Genomic DNA, 12,434 nt, shown 5'->3' with positions numbered 1-12,434 from the left:
TGATTTTCTTTCCTTTTGTAATTCTCTGACACTGTAGAAATGTACTTGTTAAGATACTCTGCTTTTGGCATTAGTCTGATAGGTTCAGACAATTGAAAGGACAGTTTTGATTGTGTTGTGCTTTATGGGTTTTGTGGTAACAAGCACAAGGATTCTGTTAAATATCAGGTTTTATACCTCAGGATAATCGGATTGAAGTGCTTCTTGCTTTCACAGGAATGTGAACTTAATAAAATGACAATATTTTGACGTATAAACTCAAACCCTGTAGTTCATAAGTATGAGAAAGCATTGCTCTTGCTTTTAGACTGGCTATACCATCTCAGCCATGTGGGGAAGGTACGTGGACAGTGAATCTAGTTAATGCGACATGCTTACTCATTGTGCTCTGTCACCTTACCTCTCTTATTCCGTTGGGAATGCTGGAATAATGGAGTTAGTGTGTCAAATGCTAAATAAAATATCTATGAGTCTTGAGAAATTTAATTCTGTTTCTTATGACTTTAAAATTATTAAAGCTGTGGATTCTAAAATAAGAAGAATTATTTTGGATTGTTTAAGGCATAAACCAGGAGGAGCAGCCAATGGGAGCACTGCCAAGGTGAGAGCAGGGCCTGGAGGCAGGTTCCCCTCTGCTCAGCCCTGCTGAGGTGCAGCTGCAGTGCTGGGGCTCCCCAGTGCACCAGAGGCATGGACATACAGGACTGAGTCCTGGGAAGGGCTACAAAGATGGTGAAGGGCTTTGCAACATCTGACATGCATGGAAAGGCTGGGAGTGTTATAAACTGCTGATGCCAAAAGTCAGATGAAAAGATAAAGTGAAATAAAGGAAGTATTTAAGAGCTGTATTTTCAGAACCAACCTCTGTGTTTCATCTTGAACCTGTAATCATCAGCAGCTGTGAGGAAGAGGGGATATGAACATTATTATTTTAGTGTACAAACTTAGTTCTGAATAAACACTTTCTTGCAGATGTGTTTCTGGGCACAAGCAGAAAATCTCATTGTGAAGTGTTAGCACCAGTTTATTATGAAGGATTATTGTTGACAGTGCACTATGAAAAGGAGCAATTTTCTTGTGTAACGGTAGAATAAAGTGCCTTCAAGTTAAAAAAAAAAAAAAAAAAAAGCAAACGCAAAAAAAGAAAAAACAAAAATCAACAACAAAACCCAAGTCTTAAGAAAAGTCAGAATTACATTGTCTAGAATGCTGCTTATGACAAAGATTAAGTAATTGTGTGGTGAGATGGAAGTCAGATGTCCAACTTTAAGAGAAAACGTTACATTCACTACAGTAGTTTTTGAAGTACCAGGTTAAACGTAGAGATGACTAACAGCTCCAAGTGGTCACTTTTGGCAAATCAAGATTAACTTGTTTCACACATCTCATTGCATTGCTGAGGATGACCTCCTGTGTGGTTTTGCTTGGATTTTAGAGCATGTTGTGATTATTTGAGCATTTTACTTGATCCGTTTCTGGACTTCTGATCTAGAAGTAACTTCAGATGCATGTTGGCCCAGAAGAGAACTTCTGAAGTGATGTATAATGAGGGCAAATGTATCAGCATTACTTCTGCTTCTGATTACATCTTTGTTCTGTGGTTGTATCTGAGTTAGTAGTGTGTTGGATGTGTTGGAAATTTCTGGTAGGTTTCCTGTATCTTTGTACTGAAAGCTTTACATGTAAAGAAATTTCTAATCATGCTCTAACATAAAGACTTCCTGAATCAGTTAAGTAAGGCTAAACTAGTGCCTTAAATTTATCTTAATCCATGTGATAATATTTCTATTAAAACTCTGAAGATGAAATTTGATGGTTGTGCATGGAAAACTGAGATACAGGAAGGGGAGGCACAGTCTGTATGTAATAATTTTGGTCAGTGGATGCAAACAGTGAGGCAGCTTTGAAGGCAGTTCTCTCAGATTTGCCTCCATGCCTTTTTTACATTGGAGTAATTCATGTGAAGTAAGTATTCTCAACAATGTATTTAATCACATATTTAGGTTTCTTTCCATTACCAATACATTGGAAAGGTTGGTGGTAACTAGGAAATCAAAACAGCTTCTCTGTGGTGGCTGCACATCAGTTGATTCCTGCACTGGGTTTGGGTGCTGGAACAACATGTTCCCTAGGTGTGCAGCTGTGGTCTTCTCCCTTGTGACTGAATGCTCTTCTGGCCTTGGAACTCCCACCCCAAATCCAGGTAAGTGAGGGTGAAGGTGGTTTGGATCACAAAGTCACAGAACCACAGAATGGCTGCAGTTGGAAAGGACCTCTGGCAGTCATCTGATTCAACCCGTCCACCTCAAGCAGGGTACCCTAGAGCAGGTTGCCAAGGACCACGTCCAGGTGGCTTTTGAAGATCTTCAAGGAGGGAGACTCAACAGCCCCTCTGGACAACCTTTTTCAGTGTTCCAAGACCAGCACAGTAAAGAAGGTTTTCCTGATGTTCAGACAGAACCTCTTGTATTCCAGTTTGTGCCCATTGCCTCTTGTCCTGGCACTAGGCGCCACTGACAAGAGCCTGGCTCCATCTTCTTTTCACCCTCCCTTCAGGTATTTATAGACATTGATGAGATCTCCCTGAGCCTCCTCTGAGGCTGAACAGCCCCATCTATCAGCCTCTCCTCACAGGAGAGGTGCTCCAGTCCCTTGGTTGTCCTCTCGTGGACTCTCTCCAGTACGTTCATGACTCTCTTGTAATGGGTCTAGAACTGGACACAGTGCTCCAGGTACAGCCTCAACAATGCTGGGTAGAGGGGAAGGAAGAATCACTTCTCTTGACCTGCTGATGATGTTAGTAATGTCCTGGTTAAAGGATCGTCAGTGTCTATGTATAAGGCTAATGACTTAAATTTGACATTGCTGCCTGAAGAATGCTGAATGCTTATTTTCTTTGAGGAGAAGTGCTTTTTGAAAACATATTTGAAAAATAAAACTATGAGATCGTAACTGATAGAACAAAATACACTGCAGTTATTTTTCCAATGATTATACTGGTAAGCTATCTGTTCTTTGGTCATCACTGTGGTAAATTTATTAGGATTAAAAATGAAATAGGCTGTTAAAAGAATAAAGACAATGATAGGTTGGTGTGAATCTTTGAGCAAAACATGAGTAAAATGAAGGTGAATCAGACTTCATGGTTAATTCTAGAAGATCTTCAGGTTGATTTTAAGACCGAGCTAGACTTAGATTTTAGATTAAAAAAAAATCATCTTGAAAATAGACACCACAGATAAAGTCTTTCTGTGTTTGTCTGCTTATTTTACTGTAGTTATGTTTTTCTCTATGTCTATTTCTCCCTTCTCTATGTCCATTTGGAAAACAGTTGGTATAAGGTCATATGAAGGAAACAGGAATAGCGTTTTCAAATTAAATTTAAATGTTTCAAAATGTACATAGCTTGTTGAAGCCCTGCATTTAACAGTACAAGGATATACTCAATTATAATGTTAGTTATATTGATATAATTTAGTATTTTATGGGATATGCAGTCTTTATTAGCAGACTTTGAAAAAGCATGAAAAAAAATAACCCACTTTCAGATTAGCATATAGTTAAAATCTAATTAAGGCAGTACCCATTATACAGGGTTATAATTTACAATTTAAAACAATTGCCTTGTAAATCAACTAAATATGCATTAAAACAAACAAAAAAAAACTTAGCAATTCTTGACCTTTTAAAATCGGAGTAATCAATCCAGGCTTGTTCTCTGCTTTAATGCACACTGGCACCTAAAGTTTAAATGCCAAATGGTGTTTCTTTTCTCTCGTGTGGGTCTGAGGACATCTGTTGTAGAAGTTAAGCAGAATGACAGCTTGCTTTGTCTGATGGGTAGAGTTCTTGACTGCGATTTTTGCTTTCTTCCATAGGAAGTCATTAATAGAAATTCACTGGCCTGCAGGGCAGAGTTAATTTGTCACAAATATTAGGTCGATGTAACAGGAATAGAATGCAGAAGAACAATAGGGAGGGATTTTTTTTGGACGTAGGCTCTGTTTGACTTGGTGACGCCAAACATTTACCAATAAAGAAGTTCTGTCTAAACACAGTGAAAATTCCTTGCCTTTAAGTAATTGTGTTTTGCATACTTTTTGTATGCTCACTGCTGTATATTTGAACAAAGAAGAAATTTGGAGATATTGTCCTTAGGTTTTTGTATCAGATATTCAAATATTTCAAAGCTGTTGAATTTTTAACTTTAAAATGTATTTATTTATTTATTTTGCATATGAATCAGTGTTTCATAAGAGTTCGTATTAAAAAAGTATGTATTCTGAAAGGAAATAGCTTTATTTTTTCTTGTTTCACAGTCAGAAAATGTTATATTCTTTTTCAGGATTTAAATTACCCAGGTTTCAGTCTCAAGGTGCTTTTTTTCTCATTTGAAATAGTCTAATGCTATCATTTTCAAAACCAGAAAAAGCTCATAACAGGGATCATTTTGAATAAAAGTAAGGGATGTAAATACCATAATACAAAAATTGCTAAGCAAGACTAGGACCTATGGTAGTTTCTAAAGAAAGCTTATATAGGTCTTACATGCAACAAGTAAGTTTCCAGCCTTTCTCCCCTGACTTGCTAGCTAGTTTTTTAAATCTTGCATTGTTTTTTAATTGGCTAAGTGAAGGAACCCTAATTATTTCCTGAGTTGCTACAGTAATGTAAGCTGTCAGAGCATGCACTATTGAAATACTGATTATATATATTGAAATTCCATATAGGACTTTGCCATTTTGTAAAGAATGAAATCCTTGCTTCTGTCATGCTGAGGCATTTTTTTAACCTAATCCTGTTAGAAAGAAAAATATTTGTTGTTGTTTTCTGGGGAGTTGTCATCTTTCATCTCATGCTTCTGTCATTTAAACACTTAAGATGTTGTTTGAAAAACTTTTTATATACCTTAGTACGAAGGTTTTATTTGTCAGCAAGCTAGACTGTCTCGTCTAAAATGTCAGAGAACATTCTTAGTGCTCAGACTTTCTCACACATGAAGCCAGACTTTAAGTGGTTATCAAGGAAATGGCTGCATGTTTTCTGCCACCTTTGTTCCAACCTGTATTCCTTGATAGGAAGTAGGAATGTGGTTTTAGTTTCTAGGACTCTGTGTGAGGTAGAAACATCTGAAGTGTGGCATAAGTTCCTTGGATAGAGGCATAGACGGGTTATTGTGAAATTGATCTCAAATTTATTGCCTGTACTTAGTATTTAAGAGACTTTCCAGTCACCCTGAAATGAAGATGAAATGGAAAAGGAGATCTGGCCGGAAATCCTAGGAACTGCTCAAGTTGATCAAATGGTGGTGAAAGTTTGTTGTAAGATAGTATTTTGTGTTGCTTATAATATCAAAGAAAGAAGCAAGCTTGGTCTTTCAAACATAAATTACAGTTTCCGTAAAGCAGAATTGCCTGTTTTCAGGGAGGTAAATCGTGAACAAAAAATGGTGCCTTCTTCTGAATACCACCATTTGAGGACATGGTACATACAAAGCTTCTGCTTAAATTAACAAAATGGCCTTGTGAATATTTTCAGTTGGTGCCCTCTTATACCTCCTGGCATCTTGGCTTAAGGTTGGAACAAAAAGACAAGTGGACAGTAAATTTTACTTCAGAACAGTATTAATAGAAAGCAAATCACATGGCTTGATACTGCTTGCACGTTTATAAAATTGTGCTGCATTGTACAGTTCAATTAGAAGAGAGAAAAAGAAAATACTTATTTTCAAGAAGGTATACCTTGATGGTAGAAGTGTTTAGAAAATATTCCTAGCATCACAGTGACCATAACAGGTTTTGATAGCTCTTGAAATATTCCCCTAACTATGCTTTTATTAGTTGCTTATAATAATATGTGTTTTTGATGGTAATTCTTTAAGACAGAACCAGACGATGACCTGCCTTCCTACTGCTTGACATAAATCCCAGCTGATACAAAATGAGTTAAGCTGCAGTGAACTTAAATGCTAATGCTAAAGACATCAGGCAACCTGCTGTTTAGTAGCAGAAAGTTTTAACTTTGGCTTACTCCCACATCTTCCTTGTTCCAATATAAATTAAATTGGCACCTCACCATCAGTAACGGCAAAAAGCTGTTCCAATTTGCAAACAAGTTGTATGCTCAAAAAAAGAGTCATTAATAACCAGCATTGCACCAAATCAGTGCATGCGATCATGCAGGCTTCAGTCAGCGTATTGTTTTTATGTGGTAAGGGCTCGGTAGCAGGGGCCTAGGTAGCAGCCCCCATTCCCCTGCAATGCTGGGGGGGGGGTGGTGGTTAGAAGAGGGGGCGAGGGTGGGTGGAGGGGAAGGTGGTTTTAGTTTGCTTTTAGTTTCTCACTGTTATAGCCTGCTAGTCATAGGCAAAAAATATATATTAACCTCCCTATGCTGTGTCTGTTTTGCCCATGATGTTAGCTGTTGAGTGATCTCCCTGTCCTTAACTCAACCCTTGAGCCCTTTCCATTATATTTTCTCCCCCTTTCCTTTCAGGAGGGGGAGTGAGAGCATGGTTATGGGGGAATTCAGCTGCCCAGCAGGGTAACACTACCACATTCAGCTAACAAATAATCCCAGTCCTGGTTAAAGAAATAATGAAAAATAAATTATCAAATACTTTTGGCTGTATGGAGGTGACATTCTGTCTCTAAGAGAATCGGTCAGAATTTTTCCTGGTTTCGGTACCTGTATAATGTCAGAATATATTCTATATATAATATTGAATATTTTGTTAAGTAATTACTCTCTACAATATGTATTAATCTTTTCATGAATTACTTTTCCCTCTGAAAATAACGACCTTTCATTGATTGAGAAGGTATCTATGCTTCCTTCCTTTCTCCATTCCATGAACTTTTATGTAATGAACTGAAGTAAATGATAATTAGTCTTTCATTTAAACCTTTCAGAGTCTTAAATGGCCTAGGTTGTTCTCCTAGTTTCACCCAATCAACTGAAGAAAATTTTGATGTCTTACTTTTCTGCTAGGAGTCTGATCCCATTGAATTATTCTTTAGCTAAGTAAAACATGAGATGTGCTTCCAAGGTGGTGCAGGTGCAGCTCACTCATAACAGGCTGCCTTAAGTCTCTTCCACCTGTGGTATGAGGGGCTCTGATTTGCATCTGTCTCCACAGTAACTGAAAGAAAATTCTGAAATAAGGCACTGAATAGGGTGGGGGAAATTCAAGTCTCCTAGTGGAGAAGATAAGCAAGAGCAAAGGAAACATGAATTTGTGTTTTATGTCCAATGGGGGTATTCTGCAGCTCTTGATTTGAAACTGTTATCTTGTTTTTTAACTTACACAAAACAGGTATACTTCGACCCTGGAAAGCATTGCCTGTCTGTTCACCCTCAGTACTCTTACTTTATCCTTTTTTTTTTGTTGAGATACTAACTTGGTAACAAGACTGAAGTCATCATATTTTAAGTCCTCCATCCCCTCTTTCCCACAGTCTGTTTTTCTGTCAATTGCTCCTAAATCCGCTTGTTTAGAGTTTATGGACATATGTGAAGCGTTGGGCAGAGCCCATCAAACGATGAACATAACGTATGGTTCAAACTCTGAGCAGGACAAAGAAGGTTCATCTCTTCTAAGGAGATTCTTTAATTGCATTGATGGGTCTGTGGTATGCTTCTCAGTTCATTTGAAAGAGCTAATTATAGTCCTTTGGTTAAAATGGTTGAATGTTTCTTTTACTTGTCTATTTAATATTAAAATTATGTTCTTTGTTTATGTTGGCATTTACTTTCAAGAGAGAGTGAGAAATGAAAATTTTTGGAAGTGTAGTGAGAATCTCCTAGTCTGTCCCCTTCTTTCCTGCTTTTTCTTGGGATTTACATTGCAGAGTTATATTGACTGATTTTTTTTTTTTTATATTATTTTGGTGGTGCTGACAGACTATTGTTTTCTGAAGATGATCCTACATAATGCATTACTAATTTTAACTAAGGTTTTGTGACATGTTGGTAGTTGTGTTTTAGCAAAAGTCTCATCTTGAGAAGAGAACCTTTACCATTTGCATTAGTTATGATTTTAATAGCTGATATTCTGAAGTATTATGGAAAGGGTAAAAGAAAGACTTTCTCAGTCAAAATTGCAGTAAAGCACCTTGTTTTGTGAATTACTTTTTTTTTTTTTTTTTTTCAAAGGAAGAATGGAAACTGTTTGTGTATATTTTCATATTCTGTGCATTGATGTAGCACTGTAACTTTTTTGAATAAAGATAATTTTATTGTTGAAATTCTAGACGTTGTGTTACACATATTGATGGTGTCTTGGGCTGTTGTCATTGTAGTTCAAACAGGTTACTGCAGTTACTGTGGTTTGCAAAATTAATCTGAGCAAACTGATTTGTTTGGCCTTTTTGGATCTGCTTTCAGCCTGTGGGATAATGCAGTTCAGCTTTATTCTTTGTTGTTGCAAGAATTGGAAATACTTTCAAGAAACTGTGAGAACATGATAAAGAACAGCAAAAACATAATGTACAGAAAAAGATCTGTACAGTTTTCTAAATACAGATGTAAGAGTTTTGTTAATCTGTCTGCAGAGGCTAATAGATTGAATGGTTGGAAAGGAATTGTCTAGTTTCATTTCTACTTTGATATTATCTGCAAAATGGGAAGTACAGCAAAATTCTTGTTGATAAGGAATATTTTTATGTCCTTCCTCTGCCAAAGTTCACTGTCAGTTGTTAATGTGATAATAGTTTTTAGTATGTTGGAATGGATTGATATATGATGCATATTAATATTCAAACTGTGGTGTTTTCCTTCTATTTATAACCTTTCTTTGGTCACTGAATCCTTGATTTGAATATATTATTTATTTTTGAGATGTTTGTAAAGAACATCTTCAGAGACTGTTAACATTTGTCAGCTCTTGGAATGACAGCTCCAGTCACTATGGAAGACAAGTAATTTTCCTCTTGAAGAAAAGGGATGCTAATCTCCACCTACGGTAACATGTTTTGAGAAACATAATGCACTAAGAAAATGTACCAATTACTTGGCTGAAAATTGCTTCCCTTCTGCAAGATAGACAATCATAACATTTTGGAACATTATTTATTTTTTTTTACTAGTTTCCTAACATCACTCTGCATTTTGCAAAGTAAAACTCCATGGCTCAAAGAAGAGAGGAACATTCTATCAACTACTTGAGCAATGTTGTACTGTTGTGTGGTATTGAAGCTTTCAGTCCAGGTTATGACCCTTGTCCAGGCTCTGTAGCTAGAAAACAAATATGCTCTGCCTTAAGGGAGTGAACAGGTAACGAACCAGTATGGTGCTCTTATGTGCCCTTATGTTGTACTTAACACAGCTGTAAGGGTAGTTGTTAGCTATTGCCCATGATGGGCAGCTTTTATTGGTGGGAAGCTGGTTTTTACCTCTAGTTTCTTAGTTGGCTTTCAGAAGCCATTTACTAATTTCTACCTACAAGCAATGTAGGGATAGTAAGTGGAAAGTCTATGTGTGTGCATGCATGCTTGTATATCTCAATGTAATTATTTGCATATGCTAAATATACTAAGCCAGAAGAGTGAGGAAAATTGCAATTATATTAATGAAGTTGCTTAATTGTGTATAATGAAATTTTTAATTTACTGCAACCTACTGAAACTATCATTGACCTAATAAAGATTATACCCTTTTACTTGTATTGTTTCCTGTTTAAATCAGCAGGAGCATATTAAAACAAACTGCTTAATTGTTGAGAAATTAGATAATTTGAGATGTAGAAGGAAAACAAAAACATTGTAATATAAAAATTGACTCTGTTTAATAAGCAGTTAGACAAAACTATCTTTTTTAAAATGTTCTGTGCCACAGGCTTATGACATTAGCAAATGAGTCATATCAAGTCACTTTACTTGGAAACATTTCTAACATTTCAGCTGGAAGCCATTTGCAGTCATGTCTGCTAAAAATAAAGAGCTCTGCTAGTTTCACCTGCGGCCTCGTGGGCCTCTTAAGGGGCAGGAAGATGCACAGCAAATGGTCTTTAAGGGTAAAGGGAAGAAAAGACTTGATTGCAGTTCATTCCTAAGACCTGTTCTGTAACTGACAGGCCATTAACCTATACTGATGAATAATTCCTTCCCAGAGCATTTTATATATATATAATATTATATATTATATGATATAATATATATTTTATATATTATATATACAATATATTTTATATATGTAATATAATATATATTATATATAAAAATATATTATATAATATCTCTCTCTCTCTCTCTATATATATATATATATATTTGTTGGCTAGGTGTATAAGCAGGGTAAATGGAGTTCTATCAGGTCCCTTCTACAATGTGTTTCTTCCCATCCCACCACTTTGTGCTCTGGTGCTCAGACCCTCCAGAGCAACCCATTCCTCCTTCCCCTGCGGCCGTGGCCTCTGTAGCCTTGCCTCCTCGTCTTCTTGTGAGACCCTGCTGCCTCCAGCCATGTGCCTTCATTAACAGTGTAGCTGTTAGAGGGCAACAGAAGTAGGGAATTGACAAAAGGAACTGCCGAGGTGGAAGGGGCTAAGAAAAGTTTAGGCTGAAGTTTGGCTAAAGGTTGAGTCCTGTGCAGAGTTGCAGGAACAACAGGCTCCTGGTAGGACATAATTGAGGCAATTAGGAAAAAAAGTCATGCCAACATAAAGGCTGGAACAGCTGTTTAATGGTTTAGAAGAAGTTTAACGTTCGACTTCACTAATGGCACTGAAACTTTTTATCATTAATGTTCACTAAAGAATGACTCACTCTCTGATGTCTAACGACTTTTTAAGAAGTTATCCTCCAGCTGGAGCTCTGCAACTGTTGCATTTGAAGTCATAACACTCCCGGAGAATTCCAGCAGGACAAAACCTATTTTGGGGCAGTTTGTTATGCATATTTTTGGCTTCTGACTAATCCAGTTCAATTTCTTATTACTGGTGTGTGTCTGTGTTAGTGCTGTGCGCTAGTGCATAGCTCCAGCGTGAGAACAGAAACATATTGAATGCTAAAGAAAAGTTTTATTTAAATGCTCGTGAACTTGGTTTAAATAGGGGGAAATACACAGCTGACATAAAGACTTTCTCTGTAAGGATTGTTTTATTAACTGTAACCCTGGCAATCCAATTAACTATTCAACAGTTTGAATATATTTTTTTTTTCTTCCCAGAAATACTCTTAATACCCCCCCCCCCCCCCCCCAACCCCCCTTCCCCCAGCAATTTTCATCATCCCTCTGTTACTTTTAAGCTAGCTGTATCTTTGGAAAAGTAATAAAAGCTTATTTCTTTTATAACTTGGTTTGTATCTCCTGACTGTCACATTAACCCAGTACTACTATTAGATTTTAATAAAAGTCTACACAGCAAGAAGGAAGAGGCTTGCTGAAAGTAGAGAATATTTTGTATAATTTAGCTTTTTATTTGTAATTTTTTTTTTATATTGGACTTTGCCAAATATCTTTTATAAAAAAAATAAACAGACCTCCCTCCAATCACCCCAGCATAATAACTATGCTGAGGTAGTACTAAGGCTGTGACAAAAGAAAAAAAAAATAAAAATGAAAGAAATCCAGAACAAGGTCACCTTTTACCTTGCTGTGGGATTTGGGGAATGGAAAAGTGTATCAACAGTGAAGTTACGCAGCTTGCTGTGAATTGCACCTTATTTTCCATTTTTAGTTCTCATGGTGTTTTGTGTATTTGGTGGAGTTAACATAAAACAGTAGTTTTTGTGGATAATTCTAGAACATATGTTTTTTTTTCCTATTAGAAATGGCTGTTGTCACTGTGTATACATTGGTTTTAGATCTTAGAAGAATTGGCTGCTACTAGTGCTAGTAGTTTATTCTGCAAATATAGTTTGCGAAGTAGTGTAGGGAAATAATGCCAAGTCATAATTAACTACAGCTATAATAAGGTCTACATGTCTCTAGAAGTCAGTAGTAAAGTCTAGAGCTGGCAAATTTATATATATTTTTTCAGTCAGATTTAAAGCAATTTGAGCAAGGTTCCTTGGAATCTAACTCTTTGAAGTGGCAAGGTTAAAAACCCAAAGCTCTACTTTTCTTTCCTTGTATCTCTTCTAACAGCAAGAATAGAAGACAGATGTTTTAGGTTTTCCAAGATAATATAATATTGTAGGACTTATATATAATATAATCAAATCAAATCTATATTTTCTTTCTTGATTTGAGAGTGATTTACTTTAGAATTTTATTTGGAGTTTAGGAGATCTCTGAATGCTTTGCAAAATGACTATTGGCAATATATACTTTAAGGGAAAAATATTTCTGTCCATTTATGTTTGAGAGAGTGCACCAAATGTAGTTTGTTTGACTGGGAGCCTTAAAGGAAAACAGGGGTTCTTCTGTGTGGGTGAGCTGAAGCCGAATAAAAGTGTCACTAGCTATGGTGTGCCTGTGACCTTTCTGGGAGA

The sequence above is a fragment of the Cygnus olor genome, chromosome 1 (assembly GCF_009769625.2).
Source record: "Cygnus olor isolate bCygOlo1 chromosome 1, bCygOlo1.pri.v2, whole genome shotgun sequence".
NCBI classification, from domain to species: domain Eukaryota; kingdom Metazoa; phylum Chordata; class Aves; order Anseriformes; family Anatidae; genus Cygnus; species Cygnus olor.
The sequence above is the reverse complement of the archived record's forward strand: the minus strand, read 5'-3'. Positions refer to the sequence as shown.